Below are 25,410 nucleotides of genomic sequence, written 5' to 3' on the forward strand. Positions count from 1 at the left end.
CATCCACTTGCTCCAACGGGTCTTCCAGCATCAGTTGTCTAACTGCTGTTGACGGTTCACGCTGTCCCATAGTGTTTATTCTCCCTCTCCCTCCTCAACAGACCTTCGCGAAATGGTTTAGCTTTCCGCACTGCAAGCAAGTCTACCCCCTTGGAAAACATCAACCAGACGGCGGATGATCCAAGCTGCAGTTACCACATGCGCTCTTCTGTGACTTATTTTTATTTATTTTTATTTTAAAGGTTTTATATAGCGCTGGCTAGACCCGGAGGTGTCAGAGCGCTTTACATGAGCATCAGATCATAGTTACAGGTTACATCGTTACAAAGGTTACACAGTTATTAGAGCATGGCAACATAGTTACTTGTAAAGTCAAGATAAACAATAAGCACAAATACGTAAGGGGAAAAGCAGGCAAGGGGAAAGATTCAGGGGAGGGGGAAGGAGCTGGGGAAGTAGACATGTAATGAAGGCAGGAAAGAGGAGGGGAGGGTAAAGGACACTGCATGGAAAGAGGAGGGGAAGGGCGACTGGGACACAAACTGGTAGACGAGACAAGGCAACGTCCAAAGTCCAGTAAGCTGTGATCCCAGGGGAAGTGGTATCACTTCCCTATCTCTCTTGCGGGAGGCTCCCTTTACGCAGTGGACTCTCTCAGAGGGATCTCTGAGACTCCAAGGCCTACATACTGGATCCTTCCCCAAAAAGGGGCGAGGGAGTGCTTGGCAAGGGGTGCCATATAATACCTCAGCTGTGAGCGGCTCCCTTGGTGCAGTGGACTCTCTCAGCGGGTACGCTGAGACGCCAGAGTAAAAATATTGGATCTTTACCCAACAAGGGAAGAAGGAGTGCTTAGTCAAAGGCACAAAGGACAGGGGGCTAGGCAGACTAGCAGGCAAGGTGCGAGATTCAGGGGAGAGTGTATAGGAGCTAGGGAGGTAGACAAAGAGAGATAGAGTACTAAATGGGAACAAATTTAATTAATGAGTTATTATATAACGCTGGCTAGACCCGATGGAATCAGGGCGATTTACATGAAGGACAATAATGTTGAAATTTACATCAGTTCAAAGTTACATAAGTATCACGAAACGCATTTAAAGAACATAGGGGACAAATTGAATAGAGCAAGGAAGGGTAAGGGGATAGGGTAAAGGGGTAGGAGAAAGATAGGACATAGAGACGAAGGGAAAATCGGCCCATGGTCCGGCTGGGTAGGTGACGACATGGAGGGGGAGTCCACAACCCATCTCCTCTTTAGCTATATGTAGCTCCACCGGGCGTCAGCCAAATCGCTAGGTCTCCACAGTCTGGGATAAGTTCTGCGGGATCCAAGTCCTGATGTGTAGGCAGGTTAGGGAATAGGTTCAAGGTCTGGTCAATGTCAATTGTTGTCCCAGGGAAGTAAAACAACGTGTAGGGGACCACTATGGAAGCCATCTTGGGGTCAGGCAGGGGACTGTACTGTACACTGGTACACTGGTGGCCATCCTAAGGTCAGGCATCAGTCAGTAAAAGTCAATATCCAGGACAGCGACCGCCAGAAAATAACAAATCAAGCGTGTGCACACCATCACACACACAGACATGCACAAGCACGCACCAATGTGAGCACACACTCTCATATGCACACTGACGCACAGTCACAGACACGCACATAGCCAGATACATCCAGGAACACAAGCATACATAAAATCCCAGGCTCTAATACAAAAACACCCAAATGCATGCACACGCAAACACCATCACATACACAGACATGCACAAGCACACACAAATTCGCTCACTCTCATACACGCAGACACACACAAACACACAAGCACACTTACAGAAACTATCAAAAACACATGCACACATACAATCACATGCTCCAGAACAAAAATACTCAAGGACGTACACACAAATACATGCACACACACACACACACTATCACACGCACAGACATGCACAAGCACACAACAAATGTGCGCACACACTCTCATATGCGAACAGAGGGCGAACATACAGGAATATACAGAAACATCCACACGCATACATACAATCCCATGCTCTAATACAAAAACACTCAAATACATGCACACACCATCACACGCACAGACATAAGCACACATACAGAAACATCTGCGCACACAAACACAAGCACAAATAGAATCATATGCTCGAAGTATGCCGCCAGCAGCACATGCACCTTCGTTGTCTTAGGAATCCACCCACTTCCAAATGGGCACATCTATTAATGTGCAACGTCTCACAGTTTATTGTATAGAAAGTGGTATTTACCCTGGATCATAGGCCATTCACATCATTGTTAGGCAGCATCTCAGAACGTGTTAGCTACTCAGTTGTTGGAAAAGTGTTGCAAAGTGCCTTACTTCAGAGCCATAGTGGACTGTTCACATTTACAGTCCCCAACAGTCACTCAGTTACGTCTATCAGGAGTCCGTACCGCCTGCGATCTGGTCACTCGCAGCGGCACTATTACCAAAAATCGCTAGAGAAAGTATTAGCAGTTCCTGTGGGGCAATGTAATAGCCGTCATGTGTCAGGGTGTTATTCACAGCCAATTACACCGTCGCGACGTCTCCTCCGCACACCAACCCCACAACCTTAGGCAAAGTCACCGGGAGCAGCAGGCGAATCGGGGCACACAGTTCATTCTGCTTCCTGCGGAGCCGGCCGTCGTCTGTCAGCCCACAAGCTCTACCCCAACACGGCAACAGGAAAGGTTTAACAGGCTCAAGGCATCTTACATATTCGCCAGTTGGCTGGTAGATATAACACCATAGCAGAGGCAGCTTACGATGTAGGTGCCGTACTTCCGGTGTCGTCTACTCCTCGATGCACGTCTCGGCCATCTTGTTGGAATATAAGGGGCTCGGAGTCTCTCTTTCCCTCTGGGTGCTGCTGTTCATCTCTGAATGGTGTCTACCCTCTCTTCTTTAATTACCGGAGGTTGAGAGGTTCCGGACTGAGGAGTAGGTCAGTTAAGGGCAGCCTCCATCTCATCCGCCCGGGCGTTGGACAATTTGTGGGACCTTGCGAGCACCAGAATCTCGTCTGGAGTGATACCCAGCTGCCTGAGTATCAGGCGGCGCAGAGTCACCAACCTGCACCCTTGTATGACTTGCACCCTAATTTCTTCCCTCTGGTTGTATAGCGTGCAGGAGCTCGCCAGTTTTCCTAGGCGAGCGTAGAAGACGTTTATGGTCTTGGCTTCACCTTGTCTTGCTTGTAGGAGCTTGAATCACTCGACATCAGGGTTTATCTGAGGGTTAAAATGCCTGTTCAAGGTCGCCACCGCCTCTTCATAGTTGTTGTCATCAGCCCCTGTGTTTGGCAGGGTTTTGAACAAGTCACAAAGTTCCCCTCCTCTGTAACACGTAAGGAGCAACGGTTTCACCCTACATTCTGTCTCTCTCATGCCCACACAATAATGATCCAGGCGACCAATCCAAGATTTCCAACGTGCTGCTGCCGTGGCCGGATCTGCAAGTTCCTGAACAGGGGCAGGGGGGCCACCGTGGCATGGCCTGGTTGCGGTAGTGCGTGCAGAGGCACCTGTAGTGGGACCTGTTTTTGTGGCGCAGGAGCTCCAGGTCCATCCGGGTTGGGGACGCTCATGGCTGCTCAGACGCAATGCTTCTGGATGAGAGCGACACCTGCTGTGCTCACAGGGGCAGATCCGTGGGCAGGGCGTGCTCTGGCTGGTCACCTCAGCGCTGTAAACAAACAAAAGAGGAGTACCATCAGAGACTGCTTAGATAAAGCGGTCTGAGTGGGATGACTGAAAAAAGAAGAGAGTCCTTCCTTTATTAATAAACCCCTCACTCACCGACCCAGTCGGTGACATGCTTCATCATCGGGGTCCACCCTGATAGCCGAATGCCATCAGGGTGTGCTGCGACACCTGGACTACAGTGGAGCTGGTATTTGTGTGTGTGAAGTGAACAAAAAAAGTGTTAACAATAGTCCTGGTATACTTGTGTGAAAAAATGTATTTGCAAGTTACTGGACAATATTAAAATTAAGTGTGTGGATACAATAAGGTTTATTATGACCGTGTGTATCACTTATGTGTGAGGTCTACATGTTTCATCCCGTAGGATGGAAGGTACCGGGTTTTCGTCAGGACCAGAGGAAAATGGTTGGTCAGGGCACACTAACGTCCTGCCGATCCCTAGATTCCTGTACAATACTGACAAAAATCTGTCAAAGTGAAAATAAAGAGCTCAAAAACAAAATAGTCGAGCTAAAAGCAAAAAAGACCTGGTGGGAGAAAGAGGCAAAAAGTTACGAGTATACTTAATACAAGCCTATTACGAAGTGCCATGCTGGTTCTCACGTGCCTGCTTATATATTGTGCATCCCATTCAGAGCTTAATGTGATCGATAGTGTCTGTCTATCACTAGAGCTGGCACACTCTATCAATAGTGTTGTGCTCAGTGATCAATAGGTCGTTAATCCAACACTCGAACGCACTCAGCACTCCCTTGTGCGTGATTTGACTGCTCACAATTCCATTAGCGTGAGATAACAACGACGTGAAGTATTTATATACATTCTGAACTTTGACTCGAGCTGACACACTCTATCAATTGTGGTGTGCCCAGTGGTCAATAGGTCCTTAATTTTAAACAGTCGGAAGCACTCAGCACTTCCGTGTGCATAACTCGACTGCTCACGGTATCAATTAATGTGAGTTAATAACGACACGCAATGTTTGTCCCATCAAACATACATTCACACTACGCATACATACATCACACATACATAGACCGGAAAAGGAATCAGGGCTTACTCCTGTTTCGGGTCTTTTAGGCTTCACGGGGTGGAGGGAAGGTATTTAGACTCAAAATGCCATATTCTGCGATGAGGAAATGAGAGGAGACAATTGTCAGGGGACATGCTCACGAAACCGTGACCAGAAAAGCGGGCCTGGATCGGAATATGAGCGGTAATGTTACTTACAGTTATGTTGAGGTTAGGTTTCTATGTACCTACTCGCCTCTCCGTGCCTCCCCGCTCGTGTTCTGAAGCAGCCGGCAGGAATATAGCACCAGCGTTGCTTCTGGGGCGGGCGGTGTTACGCAAATACGTGATGACGCACTAGCGTAGCATTATTGGAAATGGAAGAGGGAGTATGCTAGGGATTGAATGATGTTTCTGGTGTTTCTAAGCAACGGTGATCTAGGAACAGCAAATGGCTATTCAGACTAGAATTGGAAGCGAAGGAAAGTCTGGAGCCTCTTGAAGGATTACAAGTAATCCATTTATGAGGAAGCGAAACAGAGGGGAGACATTTGACAAGCAAAGGCACGTATTTGATACGGCCATTAATAGTTTCGTTCAATAATCAAAAATTGATCCGACAATAAACAGGTTAGAGAGAGAGAAGGTTCATGTTAACTGGGGCATAAGTTCAAAAAATGTTGGCCCAAGGAATATTGTCGTTCAATCCTTTAACATGTGTGGATAATCTGTATATCCATCTCTGTTCTTTCTCGTATAGTCGTTTCTGAATGTTAGGTCCAGCAGTAATTTGTTTGATAACAGTCCATCTCATATCATTTGGTGTGTGGTTGGATTCAAGGAAGTGATCTGTCAGTTTTGTGGCGTTTTTCTTGCAGCGGATGGTGCTGCGATGCTCGCAGATTCTTTGCTTTACTTTCCTCGTCGTCATCCCCACGTAGCGTTTGTTACATGTACATTCGATCAGATAAATCACATTGCAGCTATTGCAATTCGTGTGGGATTGCTGCCTCCATACTTTATCAGTCTCGATATTCAGGGTTTTGGTGTTATTTGTTAAATGACATACGCTGCAGTTACCGCAGCGAAAATGTCCTGTAACATCAGGTAGACCCCAAGCCTTTGTGAGTGATTGGTTGTCAACACGTTCTTTCAGCTTTGGTCTAGTATTGACCAATGTGTCTTTGAGGCTAGCTGGTTTTTTGTAGGAAAAAAGAGGCTTGTCCCAACGAAGATTGCCAGTGCTGAGAATGGACCAATGTTTTTTAATGCTTTTGGACACTTGGTTGGAGACAACGTTAAAAGTGGTCACACAGGTAAGAGGTATCTTATTTTCTGTAGCTGGTTTTGTCTCTAGAAGAGCCTCTCTTGGTTGGTTCCTGGCTCGTTTCTGGCTTGTGTTTATGATTTTTGCAGGATACCCACGGACTTGGAGTTTCTCAGTTAGATCAGAGGCTTGTTTTTTATACTCCGTTAGTTTGCTGCAATTGCGCCTCAGTCTTAAAAATTGTCCATAAGGAAGATTTTCTTTGAGTGGGCGAGGATGAAAACTCTCGAACTTCAGCAGGTTGTTTTTAGCAGTATACTTGTAATATGTTCTGGTCTTCAGATGGTCATTCTCCTTTGTAATCACCACATCAAGAAACACTATTTCTTTCTCACTGAAACAGTGGGTGAATTTTAGGTTCTGGTCGCACGTATTGATCCAGGTCGTAAATTCAATTAGTTGGTCCAGCGGTCCTTGCCAGATGGCAAGGACATCATCAATATTGCATTTCCAGAATTTTAGATGGTCTCTGAAGGGGTTGAGATTTCTCAAAATGAACTTAAGTTCGAAGTCATAGACATAGAGACCCGCCACACTAGGGGAAAAAACACTGCCCATAGATGTGCCCCCGGTTTGGAGAAATAAAGCTCCTTCAAATTCAAAATAGTTACGTTTGAGTGCTAATTTAGCACACTCGATGATAAAGGCTCTGGGTGTGTTGAATGTCCAGTCCATATTTCCTAGGGTATTCTCCAAAACCCTTAACGTGTCATCTTGAGGTATGCTTGTGTATAGACTCTCTATATCAAAGCTTAGTAAGACAGTGTTATCATCCACTGTGATTTCCTGTAGAAGACTCAAGAGACTTTTAGTGTCCTGTAGATAGCTAGATGTTTTTTGTGCAATGGTTTTGAGAAAGAAGTCACAAAATCTTGACAACGGTTCAAGTAGTGACCCGATGCCTGAAACAATACGACGGCCTGGTGGTGGTAGTTTCCCTTTATGCATTTTAGGCAAGGTGTAGAAATACGGTATCTTGCATTCGGTGTCGCATAGGTACTCTGCCTCCTATTTGGAGATCTTGCCCAGTACTTCTGCGGTTTTAACTAGTCCTTTTATTTCTGATTGTAGTTCCATAGTGGGATCTGATTGCAGGATCTGGTAGTTCTTTATATCACCCAGCAGGCGCAAACACTCCTCGCGATACGCACTGGTGTCTATCACTACAAGTCCGCCCGCCTTGTCGGCGGGTTTTATTGTTATGGTGTCGCAGCTGCGGAGATCTCGTAGAGCATTGCATTCAGCTCGGCTCAAGTTTTGGAACTGTGAAGTGTTACTCATTTTTTCCACATCATTGTAGACGGCCTGCTCAAACGTAATTACTTCTACTGGGACTGCATGGGTCGGTGGTACAAAAGAATATTTATTTTTTAGTCCACTCTCATTCTGATTGTTAGCAGCCACATTGGGTCCTTGTTTCTCGAAAAAAGCTTTAAGTCTCAACTTTCTAAAGAAAGTTGCCAGTTCACAATGCAGTTGGAATTTGTCAAGACGTGCGGTGGGAACAAAACCTAGACCTTTGTTTAGCACACACATTTCTGTATCTGATAGTGTTCTGGAGGATAAGTTAGTAACTAAGTCCTCATATTGCTTGGTCCTGCCTTGCTCCTGGTCTGGCCGCTCACAGGTTCGTCTTCCTCCCAGTGTACTTGGTTCATTTGCCTTCTTCTTCCCTTTCCCCGCCTGCCTCTGCCTAAAAAAGGAGGGCGGTATTGGTTTTGTTGAAACGGTGGTGGTTGGAAATGTGGTGGGAAAGGTGGTTGCCAACCGTACTTTGGGAATCGTGGTGGATGGTTATAGGGATCTTGGAACATTGGTGGATTGAATGGTTTCCAGTGATTCTGACCTCTGTAACCCCCTCTTGGTTTTTGTTTCATAGTACTAGTATTTGAGCCATTGCTACTGTTGGATGAAACGCTTGAAGCATCAGAATCAGATGCAGGTTTGGTTGTAGGTACAAAGTCTGGATCAGAATATGGATACGCTTTCACAAAGGAGAAACGTTTCAAATCTTTTTGAAATTTGGTCACCTTTTGTTGTGTAAGGTTTTCTTTATATTCATTAATCTCCTTGTTTAGTTCATCTAACTTATTTTTGTATCCAGATATGCTGGTTTTTATATGAGTTTCTGTTTTCTGGATATCTATTAGGATGACTTCTGATAATTGTAAGGCTGTTTTCAGAATTAGCATAATCCAGTCATGTGTACAATGCCACGCTATTAGGGCCCAGTTTTTTCTAAAAGTGGCATCTTCTAGAAAAATACGGGGAGCATTAGTTACCAGGAGACCCTTCGGGGCCATGTTGTTAGTCACATATTCCTTTAAGATGGTTCCATGTAGTATAGTTCTAATTCTGTTCCTCTTCATCTCAGTAAGTTTTTTCCAATCCCCTGTATGGGAGATGGTTTGTGAGATGCTTGCATCAGCGAACCCGGAAATATCTTCCAAGATAGCATCAATTTCCTCGGTGGAATAAGAAAGGCCTTTGTTTTCCGCCATCGTGTGCCTGATGTGTGAAAAAGTGTAAGCTAGGTGTGATGTCGAATGGGGAAGGACAACTCTCACAGCTGTGTGCTGCCTAGATACAATTAAACAAGAGAGAGTGAGGGATTGAATTCACAAAGGTGAATGGAGAGTACTCCTAGTCCCCTGGGTATCAGTAGTAAACAAACAAAAGAGGAGTACCATCAGAGACTGCTTAGATAAAGCGGTCTGAGTGGGATGACTGAAAAAAGAAGAGAGTCCTTCCTTTATTAATAAACCCCTCACTCACCGACCTAGTCGGTGACATGCTTCATCATCAGGGTCCACCCTGATAGCTGAATGCCATCAGGGTGTGCTGCGACACCTGGACTACAGTGGAGCTGGTATTTGTGTGTGTGAAGTGAACAAAAAAAGTGTTAAAAATTGTCCTGGTATACTTGTGTGAAAAAATGTATTTGCAAGTTACTGGACAATATTAAAATTAAGTGTGTGGATACAATAAGGTATATTATGACCGTGTGTATCACTTATGTGTGAGGTCTACATGTTTCAACCCGTAGGATGGAAGGTACCGGGTTTTCGTCAGGACCAGAGGAAAATGGGTGGTCAGGGCACACTAACGTCCTGCCGATCCCTAGATTCCTGTACACTACTGACAAAAATCTGTCAAAGTGAAAATAAAGAGCTCAAAAACAAAATAGTCGAGCTAAAAGCAAAAAAGACCTGGTGGGAGAAAGAGGCAAAAAGTTACGAGTATACTTAATACAAGCCTGTTACGAAGTGCCATGCTGGTTCTCACGTGTCTGCTTATATATTGTGCATCCCATTCAGAGCTTAATGTGATCGATAGTGTCTGTCTATCACTAGAGCTGGCACACTCTATCAATAGTGTTGTGCTCAGTGATCACTAGGTCGTTAATCCAACACTTGAACGCACTCAGCACTCCCTTGTGCGTGATTTGACTGCTCACAATTCCATTAGCGTGAGATAACAACGACGTTAAGTATTTATATACATTCTGAACTTTGACTCGAGCTGACACACTCTATCAATTGTGGTGTGCCCAGTGGTCAATAGGTCGTTAATTTTAAACAGTCTGAAGCACTCAGCACTTCCGTGTGCATAACTCGACTGCTCACGGTATCAATTAATGTGAGTTAATAACGACGCGCAATGTTTGTCCCATCAAACATACATTCACACTACGCATACATACATCACACATACATAGACCGGAAAAGGAATCAGGGCTTACTCCTGTTTCGGGTCTTTTAGGCTTCATGGGGTGGAGGGAAGGTATTTAGACTCAAAATGCCATATTCTGCGATGAGGAAATGAGAGGAGACAATTGTCAGGGGACATGCTCACGAAACCGTGACCGGAAAAGCGGTCCTGGATCGGAATATGAGCGGTAATGTTACTTACAGTTATGTTGAGGTTAGGTTTCTATGTACCTACTCGCCTCTCCGTGCCTCCCCGCTCGCGTTCTGAAGCAGCCGGCAGGAATATAGCGCCAGCGTTGCTTCCGGGGTGGGCGGGGTTATGCAAATGCGTGATGACGCACTAGCGTAAACAGAGGGGAGACATTTGACAAGCAAAGGCACGTATTTGATACGGCCATTAATAGTTTCCTTCAATAATCAAAAATTGATCCGACAATAAACAGGTTTGAGAGAGAGAAGGTTCATGTTAACTGGGGCATAAGTTCAAAAAATGTTGGCCCAAGGAATAATGTCGTTCAATCCTGTAACATGTGTGGATAATCTGTATATCCATCTCTGTTCTTTCTCGTATAGTCGTTTCTGAATGTTAGGTCCAGCAGTAATTTGTTTGATAACAGTCCATCTCATATCATTTGGTGTGTGGTTGGATTCAAGGACGTGATCTGTCAGTTTTGTGGCGTTTTTCTTGCAGCGGATGGTGCTGCGATGCTCGCAGATTCTTTGCTTTACTTTCCTCGTCGTCATCCCCACGTAGCGTTTGTTACATGTACATTCGATCAGATAAATCACATTGCCGCTATTGCAATTCGTGTGGGATTGCTGCCTCCATACTTTATCAGTCTCGATATTCAGGGTTTTGGTGTTATTTGTTAAATGACATACGCTGCAGTTACCGCAGCGAAAATGTCCTGTAACATCAGGTAGACCCCAAGCCTTTGTGAGTGATTGGTTGTCAACACGTTCTTTTAGCTTTGGTCTAGTATTGACCAATGTGTCTTTGAGGCTAGCTGTTTTTTTGTAGGAAAAAAGAGGCTTGTCCCAACGAAGATTGCCAGTGCTGAGAATGGACCAATGTTTTTTAATGCTTTTGGACACTTGGTTGGAGACAACGTTAAAAGTGGTCACACAGGTAAGAGGTATCTTATTTTCTGTAGCTGGTTTTGTCTCTAGAAGAGCCTCTCTTGGTTGGTTCCTGGCTCGTTTCTGGCTTGTGTTTATGATTTTTGCAGGATACCCACGGACTTGGAGTTTCTCAGTTAGATCAGAGGCTTGTTTTTTATACTCCGTTAGTTTGCTGCAATTGCGCCTCAGTCTTAAAAATTGTCCATAAGGAAGATTTTCTTTGAGTGGGCGAGGATGAAAACTCTCGAACTTCAGCAGGTTGTTTTTAGCAGTAGACTTGTAATATGTTCTGGTCTCCAGATGATCATTCTCCTTTGTAATCACCACATCAAGAAACACTATTTCTTTCTCACTGAAACAGTGGGTGAATTTTAGGTTCTGGTCGCACGTATTGATCCAGGTCGTAAATTCAATTAGTTGGTCCAGCGGTCCTTGCCAGATGGCAAGGACATCATCAATATTGCGTTTCCAGAATTTTAGATGGTCTCTGAAGGGGTTGAGATTTCTCAAAATGAACTTAAGTTCGAAGTCATAGACATAGAGACCCGCCACACTAGGGGCAAAAACACTGCCCATAGATGTGACCCCGGTTTGGAGAAATAAAGCTCCTTCAAATTCAAAATAGTTACGTTTGAGTGCTAATTTAGCACACTCGATGATAAAGGCTCTGGGTGTGTTGAATGTCCAGTCCATATTTCCTAGGGTATTCTCCAAAACTCTTAACATGTCATCTTGAGGTATGCTTGTGTATAGACTCTCTATATCAAAGCTTAGTAAGACAGTGTTATCATCCACGGTGATTTCCTGTAGAAGACTCAAGAGACTTGTAGTGCCCTGTAGATAGGTAGATGTTTTTTGTGCAATGGTTTTGAGAAAGAAGTCACAAAATCTTGACAACGGTTCAAGTAGTGACCCGATGCCTGAACAATACGACGGCCTGGTGGTGGTAGTTTCCCTTTATGCATTTTAGGCAAGGTGTAGAAATACGGTATCTTGCCTTCGGTGTCGCATAGGTACTCTGCCTCCTGTTTGGAGATCTTGCCCAGTACTTGTGCGGTTTTAACTAGTCCTTTTATTTCTGATTGTAGTTCCATAGTGGGATCTGATTGCAGGATCTGGTAGTTCTTTATATCACCCAGCAGGCGCAAACACTCCTCGCGATACGCACTGGTGTCTATCACTACAAGTCCGCCCGCCTTGTCGGCGGGTTTTATTGTTATGGTGTCGCAGCTGCGGAGATCTCGTAGAGCATTGCATTCAGCTCGGCTCAAGTTTTGGAACTGTGAAGTGTTACTCATTTTTTCCACATCATTGTAGACGGCCTGCTCAAACGTAATTACTTCTACTGGGACTGCATGGGTCGGTGGTACAAAAGAATATTTCTTTTTTAGTCCACTCTCATTCTGATTGTTAGCAGCCACATTGGGTCCTTGTTTCTCGAAAAAAGCTTTAAGTCTCAACTTTCTAAAGAAAGTTGCCAGTTCACAATGCAGTTGGAATTTGTCAAGACGTGCGGTGGGAACAAAACCTAGACCTTTGTTTAGCACACACATTTCTGTATCTGATAGTGTTCTAGAGGATAAGTTAGTAACTAAGTCCTCATATTGCTTGGTCCTGCCTTGCTCCTGGTCTGGCCGCTCACAGGTTCGTCTTCCTCCCAATGTACTTGGCTCATTTGCCTTCTTCTTCCCTTTCCCCGCCTGCCTCTGCCTAAAAAAGGAGGGCGGTATTGGTTTTGTTGAAACGGTGGTGGTTGGAAATGTGGTGGGAAAGGTGGTTGCCAACCGTGCATTGGGAATTGTGGTGGATGGTTATAGGGATCTTGGAACATTGGTGGATTGAATGGTTTCCAGTGATTCTGACCTCTGTAACCCCCTCTTGGTTTTTGTTTCATAGTACTAGTATTTGAGCCATTGCTACTGTTGGATGAAACGCTTGAAGCATCAGAATCAGATGCAGGTTTGGTTGTAGGTACAAAGTCTGGATCAGAATATGGATACGCTTTCACAAAGGAGAAACGTTTCAAATCTTTTTGAAATTTGGTCACCTTTTGTTGTGTAAGGTTTTCTTTATATTCATTAATATCCTTGTTTAGTTCATCTAACTTATTTTTGTATCCAGATATGCTGGTTTTTATATGAGTTTCTGTTTTCTGGATATCTATTAGGATGACTTCTGATAATTGTAAGGCTGTTTTCAGAATTAGCATAATCCAGTCATGTGTACAATGCCACGCTATTAGGGCCCAGTTTTTTCTAAAAGTGGCATCTTCTAGAAAAATACGGGGAGCATTAGTTACCAGGAGACCCTTCGGGGCCATGTTGTTAGTCACATATTCCTTTAAGATGGTTCCATGTAGTATAGTTCTAATTCTGTTCCTCTTCATCTCAGTAAGTTTTTCCCAATCCCCTGTCTGGGAGATGGTTTGTGAGATGCTTGCATCAGCGAACCCGGAAATATCTTCCAAGATAGCATCAATTTCCTCGGTGGAATAAGAAAGGCCTTTGTTTTCCGCCATCGTGTGCCTGATGTGTGAAAAAGTGTAAGCTAGGTGTGATGTCGAATGGGGAAGGACAACTCTCACAGCTGTGTGCTGCCTAGATACAATTAAACAAGAGAGAGTGAGGGATTGAATTCACAAAGGTGAATGGAGAGTACTCCTAGTCCCCTGGGTATCAGTAGTAAACAAACAAAAGAGGAGTACCATCAGAGACTGCTTAGATAAAGCGGTCTGAGTGGGATGACTGAAAAAAGAAGAGAGTCCTTCCTTTATTAATAAACCCCTCACTCACCGACCTAGTCGGTGACATGCTTCATCATCAGGGTCCACCCTGATAGCTGAATGCCATCAGGGTGTGCTGCGACACCTGGACTACAGTGGAGCTGGTATTTGTGTGTGTGAAGTGAACAAAAAAAGTGTTAAAAATTGTCCTGGTATACTTGTGTGAAAAAATGTATTTGCAAGTTACTGGACAATATTAAAATTAAGTGTGTGGATACAATAAGGTATATTATGACCGTGTGTATCACTTATGTGTGAGGTCTACATGTTTCAACCCGTAGGATGGAAGGTACCGGGTTTTCGTCAGGACCAGAGGAAAATGGGTGGTCAGGGCACACTAACGTCCTGCCGATCCCTAGATTCCTGTACACTACTGACAAAAATCTGTCAAAGTGAAAATAAAGAGCTCAAAAACAAAATAGTCGAGCTAAAAGCAAAAAAGACCTGGTGGGAGAAAGAGGCAAAAAGTTACGAGTATACTTAATACAAGCCTGTTACGAAGTGCCATGCTGGTTCTCACGTGTCTGCTTATATATTGTGCATCCCATTCAGAGCTTAATGTGATCGATAGTGTCTGTCTATCACTAGAGCTGGCACACTCTATCAATAGTGTTGTGCTCAGGGATCACTAGGTCGTTAATCCAACACTTGAACGCACTCAGCACTCCCTTGTGCGTGATTTGACTGCTCACAATTCCATTAGCGTGAGATAACAACGACGTTAAGTATTTATATACATTCTGAACTTTGACTCGAGCTGACACACTCTATCAATTGTGGTGTGCCCAGTGGTCAATAGGTCGTTAATTTTAAACAGTCTGAAGCACTCAGCACTTCCGTGTGCATAACTCGACTGCTCACGGTATCAATTAATGTGAGTTAATAACGACGCGCAATGTTTGTCCCATCAAACATACATTCACACTACGCATACATACATCACACATACATAGACCGGAAAAGGAATCAGGGCTTACTCCTGTTTCGGGTCTTTTAGGCTTCATGGGGTGGAGGGAAGGTATTTAGACTCAAAATGCCATATTTTGCGATGAGGAAATGAGAGGAGACAATTGTCAGGGGACATGCTCACGAAACCGTGACCGGAAAAGCGGTCCTGGATCGGAATATGAGCGGTAATGTTACTTACAGTTATGTTGAGGTTAGGTTTCTATGTACCTACTCGCCTCTCCGTGCCTCCCCGCTCGCGTTCTGAAGCAGCCGGCAGGAATATAGCGCCAGCGTTGCTTCCGGGGTGGGCGGGGTTATGCAAATACGTGATGACGCACTAGCGTAAACAGAGGGGAGACATTTGACAAGCAAAGGCACGTATTTGATACGGCCATTAATAGTTTCGTTCAATAATCAAAAATTGATCCGACAATAAACAGGTTTGAGAGAGAGAAGGTTCATGTTAACTGGGGCATAAGTTCAAAAAATGTTGGCCCAAGGAATATTGTCGTTCAATCCTGTAACATGTGTGGATAATCTGTATATCCATCTCTGTTCTTTCTCGTATAGTCGTTTCTGAATGTTAGGTCCAGCAGTAATTTGTTTGATAACAGTCCATCTCATATCATTTGGTGTGTGGTTGGATTCAAGGACGTGATCTGTCAGTTTTGTGGCGTTTTTCTTGCAGCGGATGGTGCTGCGATGCTCGCAGATTCTTTGCTTTACTTTCCTCGTCGTCATCCCCACGTAGCATTTGTTACATGTACATTCGATCAGATAAATCACATTGCCGCTATTGCAATTCGTGTGGGATTGCTGCCTCCATACTTTATCAGTCTCGATATTCAGGGTTTTGGTGTTATTTGTTAAATGACATACGCTGCAGTTACCGCAGCGAAAATGTCCTGTAACATCAGGTAGACCCCAAGCCTTTGTGAGTGATTGGTTGTCAACACGTTCTTTTAGCTTTGGTCTAGTATTGACCAATGTGTCTTTGAGGCTAGCTGTTTTTTTGTAGGAAAAAAGAGGCTTGTCCCAACGAAGATTGCCAGTGCTGAGAATGGACCAATGTTTTTTAATGCTTTTGGACACTTGGTTGGAGACAACGTTAAAAGTGGTCACACAGGTAAGAGGTATCTTATTTTTTGTAGCTGGTTTTGTCTCTAGAAGAGCCTCTCTTGGTTGGTTCCTGGCTCGTTTCTGGCTTGTGTTTATGATTTTTGCAGGATACCCACGGACTTGGAGTTTCTCAGTTAGATCAGAGGCTTGTTTTTTATACTCCGTTAGTTTGCTGCAATTGCGCCTCAGTCTTAAAAATTGTCCATAAGGAAGATTTTCTTTGAGTGGGCGAGGATGAAAACTCTCGAACTTCAGCAGGTTGTTTTTAGCAGTAGACTTGTAATATGTTCTGGTCTCCAGATGATCATTCTCCTTTGTAATCACCACATCAAGAAACACTATTTCTTTCTCACTGAAACAGTGGGTGAATTTTAGGTTCTGGTCGCACGTATTGATCCAGGTCGTAAATTCAATTAGTTGGTCCAGCGGTCCTTGCCAGATGGCAAGGACATCATCAATATTGCGTTTCCAGAATTTTAGATGGTCTCTGAAGGGGTTGAGATTTCTCAAAATGAACTTAAGTTCGAAGTCATAGACATAGAGACCCGCCACACTAGGGGCAAAAACACTGCCCATAGATGTGACCCCGGTTTGGAGAAATAAAGCTCCTTCAAATTCAAAATAGTTACGTTTGAGTGCTAATTTAGCACACTCGATGATAAAGGCTCTGGGTGTGTTGAATGTCCAGTCCATATTTCCTAGGGTATTCTCCAAAACTCTTAACGTGTCATCTTGAGGTATGCTTGTGTATAGACTCTCTATATCAAAGCTTAGTAAGACAGTGTTATCATCCACGGTGATTTCCTGTAGAAGACTCAAGAGACTTTTAGTGCCCTGTAGATAGGTAGATGTTTTTTGTGCAATGGTTTTGAGAAAGAAGTCACAAAATCTTGACAACGGTTCAAGTAGTGACCCGATGCCTGAACAATACGACGGCCTGGTGGTGGTAGTTTCCCTTTATGCATTTTAGGCAAGGTGTAGAAATACGGTATCTTGCCTTCGGTGTCGCATAGGTACTCTGCCTCCTGTTTGGAGATCTTGCCCAGTACTTGTGCGGTTTTAACTAGTCCTTTTATTTCTGATTGTAGTTCCATAGTGGGATCTGATTGCAGGATCTGGTAGTTCTTTATATCACCCAGCAGGCGCAAACACTCCTCGCGATACGCACTGGTGTCTATCACTACAAGTCCGCCCGCCTTGTCGGCGGGTTTTATTGTTATGGTGTCGCAGCTGCGGAGATCTCGTAGAGCATTGCATTCAGCTCGGCTCAAGTTTTGGAACTGTGAAGTGTTACTCATTTTTTCCACATCATTGTAGACGGCCTGCTCAAACGTAATTACTTCTACTGGGACTGCATGGGTCGGTGGTACAAAAGAATATTTCTTTTTTAGTCCACTCTCATTCTGATTGTTAGCAGCCACATTGGGTCCTTGTTTCTCGAAAAAAGCTTTAAGTCTCAACTTTCTAAAGAAAGTTGCCAGTTCACAATGCAGTTGGAATTTGTCAAGACGTGCGGTGGGAACAAAACCTAGACCTTTGTTTAGCACACACATTTCTGTATCTGATAGTGTTCTAGAGGATAAGTTAGTAACTAAGTCCTCATATTGCTTGGTCCTGCCTTGCTCCTGGTCTGGCCGCTCACAGGTTCGTCTTCCTCCCAATGTACTTGGCTCATTTGCCTTCTTCTTCCCTTTCCCCGCCTGCCTCTGCCTAAAAAAGGAGGGCGGTATTGGTTTTGTTGAAACGGTGGTGGTTGGAAATGTGGTGGGAAAGGTGGTTGCCAACCGTGCATTGGGAATTGTGGTGGATGGTTATAGGGATCTTGGAACATTGGTGGATTGAATGGTTTCCAGTGATTCTGACCTCTGTAACCCCCTCTTGGTTTTTGTTTCATAGTACTAGTATTTGAGCCATTGCTACTGTTGGATGAAACGCTTGAAGCATCAGAATCAGATGCAGGTTTGGTTGTAGGTACAAAGTCTGGATCAGAATATGGATACGCTTTCACAAAGGAGAAACGTTTCAAATCTTTTTGAAATTTGGTCACCTTTTGTTGTGTAAGGTTTTCTTTATATTCATTAATATCCTTGTTTAGTTCATCTAACTTATTTTTGTATCCAGATATGCTGGTTTTTATATGAGTTTCTGTTTTCTGGATATCTATTAGGATGACTTCTGATAATTGTAAGGCTGTTTTCAGAATTAGCATAATCCAGTCATGTGTACAATGCCACGCTATTAGGGCCCAGTTTTTTCTAAAAGTGGCATCTTCTAGAAAAATACGGGGAGCATTAGTTACCAGGAGACCCTTCGGGGCCATGTTGTTAGTCACATATTCCTTTAAGATGGTTCCATGTAGTATAGTTCTAATTCTGTTCCTCTTCATCTCAGTAAGTTTTTCCCAATCCCCTGTCTGGGAGATGGTTTGTGAGATGCTTGCATCAGCGAACCCGGAAATATCTTCCAAGATAGCATCAATTTCCTCGGTGGAATAAGAAAGGCCTTTGTTTTCCGCCATCGTGTGCCTGATGTGTGAAAAAGTGTAAGCTAGGTGTGATGTCGAATGGGGAAGGACAACTCTCACAGCTGTGTGCTGCCTAGATACAATTAAACAAGAGAGAGTGAGGGATTGAATTCACAAAGGTGAATGGAGAGTACTCCTAGTCCCCTGGGTATCAGTAGTAAACAAACAAAAGAGGAGTACCATCAGAGACTGCTTAGATAAAGCGGTCTGAGTGGGATGACTGAAAAAAGAAGAGAGTCCTTCCTTTATTAATAAACCCCTCACTCACCGACCTAGTCGGTGACATGCTTCATCATCAGGGTCCACCCTGATAGCTGAATGCCATCAGGGTGTGCTGCGACACCTGGACTACAGTGGAGCTGGTATTTGTGTGTGTGAAGTGAACAAAAAAAGTGTTAAAAATTGTCCTGGTATACTTGTGTGAAAAAATGTATTTGCAAGTTACTGGACAATATTAAAATTAAGTGTGTGGATACAATAAGGTATATTATGACCGTGTGTATCACTTATGTGTGAGGTCTACATGTTTCAACCCGTAGGATGGAAGGTACCGGGTTTTCGTCAGGACCAGAGGAAAATGGGTGGTCAGGGCACACTAACGTCCTGCCGATCCCTAGATTCCTGTACACTACTGACAAAAATCTGTCAAAGTGAAAATAAAGAGCTCAAAAACAAAATAGTCGAGCTAAAAGCAAAAAAGACCTGGTGGGAGAAAGAGGCAAAAAGTTACGAGTATACTTAATACAAGCCTGTTACGAAGTGCCATGCTGGTTCTCACGTGTCTGCTTATATATTGTGCATCCCATTCAGAGCTTAATGTGATCGATAGTGTCTGTCTATCACTAGAGCTGGCACACTCTATCAATAGTGTTGTGCTCAGGGATCACTAGGTCGTTAATCCAACACTTGAACGCACTCAGCACTCCCTTGTGCGTGATTTGACTGCTCACAATTCCATTAGCGTGAGATAACAACGACGTTAAGTATTTATATACATTCTGAACTTTGACTCGAGCTGACACACTCTATCAATTGTGGTGTGCCCAGTGGTCAATAGGTCGTTAATTTTAAACAGTCTGAAGCACTCAGCACTTCCGTGTGCATAACTCGACTGCTCACGGTATCAATTAATGTGAGTTAATAACGACGCGCAATGTTTGTCCCATCAAACATACATTCACACTACGCATACATACATCACACATACATAGACCGGAAAAGGAATCAGGGCTTACTCCTGTTTCGGGTCTTTTAGGCTTCATGGGGTGGAGGGAAGGTATTTAGACTCAAAATGCCATATTCTGCGATGAGGAAATGAGAGGAGACAATTGTCAGGGGACATGCTCACGAAACCGTGACCGGAAAAGCGGTCCTGGATCGGAATATGAGCGGTAATGTTACTTACAGTTATGTTGAGGTTAGGTTTCTATGTACCTACTCGCCTCTCCGTGCCTCCCCGCTCGCGTTCTGAAGCAGCCGGCAGGAATATAGCGCCAGCGTTGCTTCCGGGGTGGGCGGGGTTATGCAAATACGTGATGACGCACTAGCGTAAACAGAGGGGAGACATTTGACAAGCAAAGGCACGTATTTGATACGGCCATTAATAGTTTCGTTCAATAATCAAAAATTGATCCGACAATAAACAGGTTTGAGAGAGAGAAGGTTCATGTTAACTGGGGCATAAGTTCAAAAAATGTTGGCCCAAGGAATATTGTCGTTCAATCCTGTAACATGTGTGGATAATCTGTATATCCATCTCTGTTCTTTCTCGTATAGTCGTTTCTGAATGTTAGGTCCAGCAGTAATTTGTTTGATAACAGTCCATCTCATATCATTTGGTGTGTGGTTGGATTCAAGGACGTGATCTGTCAGTTTTGTGGCGTTTTTCTTGCAGCGGATGGTGCTGCGATGCTCGCAGATTCTTTGCTTTACTTTCCTCGTCGTCATCCCCACGTAGCATTTGTTACATGTACATTCGATCAGATAAATCACATTGCCGCTATTGCAATTCGTGTGGGATTGCTGCCTCCATACTTTATCAGTCTCGATATTCAGGGTTTTGGTGTTATTTGTTAAATGACATACGCTGCAGTTACCGCAGCGAAAATGTCCTGTAACATCAGGTAGACCCCAAGCCTTTGTGAGTGATTGGTTGTCAACACGTTCTTTTAGCTTTGGTCTAGTATTGACCAATGTGTCTTTGAGGCTAGCTGTTTTTTTGTAGGAAAAAAGAGGCTTGTCCCAACGAAGATTGCCAGTGCTGAGAATGGACCAATGTTTTTTAATGCTTTTGGACACTTGGTTGGAGACAACGTTAAAAGTGGTCACACAGGTAAGAGGTATCTTATTTTCTGTAGCTGGTTTTGTCTCAGGAAGAGCCTCTCTTGGTTGGTTCCTGGCTCGTTTCTGGCTTGTGTTTATGATTTTTGCAGGATACCCACGGACTTGGAGTTTCTCAGTTAGATCAGAGGCTTGTTTTTTATACTCCGTTAGTTTGCTGCAATTGCGCCTCAGTCTTAAAAATTGTCCATAAGGAAGATTTTCTTTGAGTGGGCGAGGATGAAAACTCTCGAACTTCAGCAGGTTGTTTTTAGCAGTAGACTTGTAATATGTTCTGGTCTCCAGATGATCATTCTCCTTTGTAATCACCACATCAAGAAACACTATTTCTTTCTCACTGAAACAGTGGGTGAATTTTAGGTTCTGGTCGCACGTATTGATCCAGGTCGTAAATTCAATTAGTTGGTCCAGCGGTCCTTGCCAGATGGCAAGGACATCATCAATATTGCGTTTCCAGAATTTTAGATGGTCTCTGAAGGGGTTGAGATTTCTCAAAATGAACTTAAGTTCGAAGTCATAGACATAGAGACCCGCCACAATAGGGGCAAAAACACTGCCCATAGATGTGACCCCGGTTTGGAGAAATAAAGCTCCTTCAAATTCAAAATAGTTACGTTTGAGTGCTAATTTAGCACACTCGATGATAAAGGCTCTGGGTGTGTTGAATGTCCAGTCCATATTTCCTAGGGTATTCTCCAAAACTCTTAACGTGTCATCTTGAGGTATGCTTGTGTATAGACTCTCTATATCAAAGCTTAGTAAGACAGTGTTATCATCCACGGTGATTTCCTGTAGAAGACTCAAGAGACTTTTAGTGCCCTGTAGATAGGTAGATGTTTTTTGTGCAATGGTTTTGAGAAAGAAGTCACAAAATCTTGACAACGGTTCAAGTAGTGACCCGATGCCTGAACAATACGACGGCCTGGTGGTGGTAGTTTCCCTTTATGCATTTTAGGCAAGGTGTAGAAATACGGTATCTTGCCTTCGGTGTCGCATAGGTACTCTGCCTCCTGTTTGGAGATCTTGCCCAGTACTTGTGCGGTTTTAACTAGTCCTTTTATTTCTGATTGTAGTTCCATAGTGGGATCTGATTGCAGGATCTGGTAGTTCTTTATATCACCCAGCAGGCGCAAACACTCCTCGCGATACGCACTGGTGTCTATCACTACAAGTCCGCCCGCCTTGTCGGCGGGTTTTATTGTTATGGTGTCGCAGCTGCGGAGATCTCGTAGAGCATTGCATTCAGCTCGGCTCAAGTTTTGGAACTGTGAAGTGTTACTCATTTTTTCCACATCATTGTAGACGGCCTGCTCAAACGTAATTACTTCTACTGGGACTGCATGGGTCGGTGGTACAAAAGAATATTTCTTTTTTAGTCCACTCTCATTCTGATTGTTAGCAGCCACATTGGGTCCTTGTTTCTCGAAAAAAGCTTTAAGTCTCAACTTTCTAAAGAAAGTTGCCAGTTCACAATGCAGTTGGAATTTGTCAAGACGTGCGGTGGGAACAAAACCTAGACCTTTGTTTAGCACACACATTTCTGTATCTGATAGTGTTCTAGAGGATAAGTTAGTAACTAAGTCCTCATATTGCTTGGTCCTGCCTTGCTCCTGGTCTGGCCGCTCACAGGTTCGTCTTCCTCCCAATGTACTTGGCTCATTTGCCTTCTTCTTCCCTTTCCCCGCCTGCCTCTGCCTAAAAAAGGAGGGCGGTATTGGTTTTGTTGAAACGGTGGTGGTTGGAAATGTGGTGGGAAAGGTGGTTGCCAACCGTGCATTGGGAATTGTGGTGGATGGTTATAGGGATCTTGGAACATTGGTGGATTGAATGGTTTCCAGTGATTCTGACCTCTGTAACCCCCTCTTGGTTTTTGTTTCATAGTACTAGTATTTGAGCCATTGCTACTGTTGGATGAAACGCTTGAAGCATCAGAATCAGATGCAGGTTTGGTTGTAGGTACAAAGTCTGGATCAGAATATGGATACGCTTTCACAAAGGAGAAACGTTTCAAATCTTTTTGAAATTTGGTCACCTTTTGTTGTGTAAGGTTTTCTTTATATTCATTAATATCCTTGTTTAGTTCATCTAACTTATTTTTGTATCCAGATATGCTGGTTTTTATATGAGTTTCTGTTTTCTGGATATCTATTAGGATGACTTCTGATAATTGTAAGGCTGTTTTCAGAATTAGCATAATCCAGTCATGTGTACAATGCCACGCTATTAGGGCCCAGTTTTTTCTAAAAGTGGCATCTTCTAGAAAAATACGGGGAGCATTAGTTACCAGGAGACCCTTCGGGGCCATGTTGTTAGTCACATATTCCTTTAAGATGGTTCCATGTAGTATAGTTCTAATTCTGTTCCTCTTCATCTCAGTAAGTTTTTCCCAATCCCCTGTCTGGGAGATGGTTTGTGAGATGCTTGCATCAGCGAACCCGGAAATATCTTCCAAGATAGCATCAATTTCCCCGGTGGAATAAGAAAGGCCTTTGTTTTCCGCCATCGTGTGCCTGATGTGTGAAAAAGTGTAAGCTAGGTGTGATGTCGAATGGGGAAGGACAACTCTCACAGCTGTGTGCTGCCTAGATACAATTAAACAAGAGAGAGTGAGGGATTGAATTCACAAAGGTGAATGGAGAGTACTCCTAGTCCCCTGGGTATCAGTAGTAAACAAACAAAAGAGGAGTACCATCAGAGACTGCTTAGATAAAGCGGTCTGAGTGGGATGACTGAAAAAAGAAGAGAGTCCTTCCTTTATTAATAAACCCCTCACTCACCGACCTAGTCGGTGACATGCTTCATCATCAGGGTCCACCCTGATAGCTGAATGCCATCAGGGTGTGCTGCGACACCTGGACTACAGTGGAGCTGGTATTTGTGTGTGTGAAGTGAACAAAAAAAGTGTTAAAAATTGTCCTGGTATACTTGTGTGAAAAAATGTATTTGCAAGTTACTGGACAATATTAAAATTAAGTGTGTGGATACAATAAGGTATATTATGACCGTGTGTATCACTTATGTGTGAGGTCTACATGTTTCAACCCGTAGGATGGAAGGCACCGGGTTTTCGTCAGGACCAGAGGAAAATGGGTGGTCAGGGCACACTAACGTCCTGCCGATCCCTAGATTCCTGTACACTACTGACAAAAATCTGTCAAAGTGAAAATAAAGAGCTCAAAAACAAAATAGTCGAGCTAAAAGCAAAAAAGACCTGGTGGGAGAAAGAGGCAAAAAGTTACGAGTATACTTAATACAAGCCTGTTACGAAGTGCCATGCTGGTTCTCACGTGTCTGCTTATATATTGTGCATCCCATTCAGAGCTTAATGTGATCGATAGTGTCTGTCTATCACTAGAGCTGGCACACTCTATCAATAGTGTTGTGCTCAGTGATCACTAGGTCGTTAATCCAACACTCGAACGCACTCAGCACTCCCTTGTGCGTGATTTGACTGCTCACAATTCCATTAGCGTGAGATAACAACGACGTTAAGTATTTATATACATTCTGAACTTTGACTCGAGCTGACACACTCTATCAATTGTGGTGTGCCCAGTGGTCAATAGGTCGTTAATTTTAAACAGTCGGAAGCACTCAGCACTTCCGTGTGCATAACTCGCCTGCTCACGGTATCAATTAATGTGAGTTAATAACGACGCGCAATGTTTGTCCCATCAAACATACATTCACACTACGCATACATACATCACACATACATAGACCGGAAAAGGAATCAGGGCTTACTCCTGTTTCGGGTCTTTTAGGCTTCATGGGGTGGAGGGAAGGTATTTAGACTCAAAATGCCATATTCTGCGATGAGGAAATGAGAGGAGACAATTGTCAGGGGACATGCTCACGAAACCGTGACCGGAAAAGCGGTCCTGGATCGGAATATGAGCGGTAATGTTACTTACAGTTATGTTGAGGTTAGGTTTCTATGTACCTACTCGCCTCTCCGTGCCTCCCCGCTCGCGTTCTGAAGCAGCCGGCAGGAATATAGCGCCAGCGTTGCTTCCGGGGTGGGCGGGGTTACGCAAATACGTGATGACGCACTAGCGTAAACAGAGGGGAGACATTTGACAAGCAAAGGCACGTATTTGATACGGCCATTAATAGTTTCGTTCAATAATCAAAAATTGATCCGACAATAAACAGGTTTGAGAGAGAGAAGGTTCATGTTAACTGGGGCATAAGTTCAAAAAATGTTGGCCCAAGGAATATTGTCGTTCAATCCTGTAACATGTGTGGATAATCTGTATATCCATCTCTGTTCTTTCTCGTATAGTCGTTTCTGAATGTTAGGTCCAGCAGTAATTTGTTTGATAACAGTCCATCTCATATCATTTGGTGTGTGGTTGGATTCAAGGACGTGATCTGTCAGTTTTGTGGCGTTTTTCTTGCAGCGGATGGTGCTGCGATGCTCGCAGATTCTTTGCTTTACTTTCCTCGTCGTCATCCCCACGTAGCATTTGTTACATGTACATTCGATCAGATAAATCACATTGCCGCTATTGCAATTCGTGTGGGATTGCTGCCTCCATACTTTATCAGTCTCGATATTCAGGGTTTTGGTGTTATTTGTTAAATGACATACGCTGCAGTTACCGCAGCGAAAATGTCCTGTAACATCAGGTAGACCCCAAGCCTTTGTGAGTGATTGGTTGTCAACACGTTCTTTTAGCTTTGGTCTAGTATTGACCAATGTGTCTTTGAGGCTAGCTGTTTTTTTGTAGGAAAAAAGAGGCTTGTCCCAACGAAGATTGCCAGTGCTGAGAATGGACCAATGTT

Source organism: Lissotriton vulgaris, chromosome 3_1, assembly GCF_964263255.1.
Source record: "Lissotriton vulgaris chromosome 3_1, aLisVul1.2, whole genome shotgun sequence".
Classification (NCBI taxonomy): domain Eukaryota; kingdom Metazoa; phylum Chordata; class Amphibia; order Caudata; family Salamandridae; genus Lissotriton; species Lissotriton vulgaris.